The sequence below is a fragment of the Salminus brasiliensis genome, chromosome 4, assembly GCF_030463535.1.
Source record: "Salminus brasiliensis chromosome 4, fSalBra1.hap2, whole genome shotgun sequence".
Classification (NCBI taxonomy): Eukaryota; Metazoa; Chordata; class Actinopteri; order Characiformes; family Bryconidae; genus Salminus; species Salminus brasiliensis.
The window spans coordinates 18,372,814-18,375,243 of record NC_132881.1 but is presented as its reverse complement, the minus strand read 5'-3'; the positions used below and the strand labels follow the sequence as shown (position 1 = coordinate 18,375,243).

At 39.0% G+C, this 2,430-nt stretch overlaps 1 non-coding gene across 1 annotated transcript; it reads left to right on the top strand.

The window, feature by feature from the left end:
- The first annotated feature begins 1,038 nt into the window (after positions 1-1,038).
- On the top strand, positions 1,039-1,112 carry trnat-agu (transfer RNA threonine (anticodon AGU)). Its single transcript has one exon. It is a non-coding gene; the product is annotated as a tRNA-Thr (tRNA).
- Positions 1,113-2,430: the final 1,318 nt, after the last annotated feature.

The window sequence follows — 2,430 nt, the reverse complement described above, 5'->3', positions numbered from 1 at the left end:
GAGGTTCCTAATCAGGGAAGTTGTTTTTGCTGTCTGTGTGAAGTTTGTATGCCAGAGAATGTTTTTGAGTTTGCCTGAAGCTTTATTGTGTTGATATTGAAAACCAGTCAGGTAGGGCGCCGTGGCTTAGTTGGTTATAGCGCCTTTCTAGTAAACAGGAGATCCTGGGTTAGAATCTCAGCGGTGCCTTTTCCTTGGGTAATCTTTAATCAGTAACTGCTACAATGAGTAAATCAACCCTTTTTTTATTGGCGTCAGACTATGACTAACAGTATGCAGAGCTTTGGTGTGTGCTTAGACTTAGAGATAATCATCAGACCACTGGGATTTACATATGCGTAGTAAATTCATTATTTGCCCCAAATATTAGCAGCACTACTGTTATTTTATAGGAAGGTTGGCCAAGGAACCAGTTTCATCACCTGGGCTCTGTGTAGCAGTGGGTAGCGCATTGGACTTCTAGATAAATAGCTGGAGCAATTCAAAGGTTGTGGGATCGAGTCCCACCAGAGTCAAGAGTGTTTCCTCTTCTTTATAGCTCTGTCTACTACCTTTTTGTACTTTTATTTGCAAGATTTTCTCTAGTCTTTTTACCTAATTAATAGCAATTTCAAACTTTCAGAAATATTCTGTTTGATGTTGGGGTATTGGAACATATTTGTGCTGCAGAAGATTCTGCATGTATTTGTGAAAAGTGAGATGAAGCAGTTTGAAAGGTTGGATTTTAGCCTTTGCTGAATCAGAATGATGTTTACTGATCCATTAAAAGATGTTTAAATGGAACCTGAAGGGTACACAAAAGATGCTAAGTTTTGTGTGTACATTCTGCATGACAAGGTCTAGTACTCTGTACATGTATATGATAGGTTTAAGCAATTGAGACAAGCTTTCAGAGTTGATGTTATTTGTTTCTGGAAAATGCAGAGGTTCCTTATCAGGGAAGTTGTTTTTGCTGTCTGTGTGAAGTTTGTATGCAAGAGAATGTTTTTGAGTTTGCCTGAAGCTTTATTGTGTTGATATTGAAAACCAGTCAGGTAGGGCGCCGTGGCTTAGTTGGTTATAGTGCCTGTCTAGTAAACAGGAGATCCTGGGTTCGAATCCCAGCGGTGCCTTTTCCTTGGGTAATCTTTAATCAGTAACTGCTACAATGAGTAAATCAACCCTTTTTTTATTGGCGTCAGACTATGACTAACAGTATACAGAGCTTTGGTGTGTGCTTAGACTTGCAGATAATCATCAGACCACTGGGATTTACATATGCATAGTAAATTCATTATTTGCCTCAAAAATTAGCAGCACTACTGTTATTTTATAGGAAGGTTGGCCAAGGAACCAGTTTTTTCACCTGGGCTCTGTGTAGCAGTGGATAGCGCATTGGACTTCTAGATGAATAGCTAGAGCAATTTCTTCACCTGGGCTCTGTGGTGCAATGGATAGCGTATTGGACGTCTAGGTAAATCCCTGGAGAAAATCAAAGGTTGTGGGTTTGAGTCCCACCAGAGTCGAGAGTGTTTCCTCTTCTTTATACCTCTGTCTACTACCTTTTTGTACTTTTATTTACAAGATTTTCTCTAGTCTTTTTACCTAATTAATAGCAATTTCAAACTTTTAGAAATATTCTGTTTGATGTTGGGGTATTGGAACATATTTGTGCTGCAGAAGATTCTGCATGTATTTGTGAAAAGACAGATGAAGCAGTTTGAAATGTTGGATTTTAACCTTTTCTGAATCATAATGATGTTTGCTGATCCATTAAAAGATGTTAAAACAGAACCTGAAGGGTAAACCAAAGATGCTAAGTTTTGTGTGTACATTCTGTGTGACAAGATCTAGTACTCTGTACATGTATATGATAGGTTTAAGCAAATGAGACAAGCTATCAGAGTTGATGTTATTTGTTTCTGGAAAATGCAGAGGTTCCTAATCAGGGAAGTTGTTTTTGCTGTCTTTGTGAAGTTTATGTGCAAGAGAATGTTTTTGAGTTTGCCTGAAGCTATATTGTATTGATATAGAAAACTAGTGAGGTAGGGCGCCGTGGCTTAGTTGGTTATAGCGCCTGTCTAGTAAACAGGAGGTCCTGGGTTTGAATCCCAGCTGTGCCTTTTCCTTGGGTAATCTTTAATCAGTAACTGCTACAATGAGTAAATCAACCCTTTTTTTTATTGGCGTCAGACTATGACTAACAGTATGCAGAGCTTTGGTGTGTGCTTAGACTTGCAGATAATCATCAGACCACTGGGATTTACATATGCATAGTAAATTCATTATTTGCCTCAAATATTAGCAGCACTACTGTTATTTTATAGGAAGGTTGGCCAAGGAACCAGTTTCTTAACCTGGGCTCTGTGGTGCAATGGATAGTGCATTGGACTTCTAGATAAATAGCTGGGGCAATTCAAAGGTTGTGGGTTCGAGTCCCACCGGAGTCGA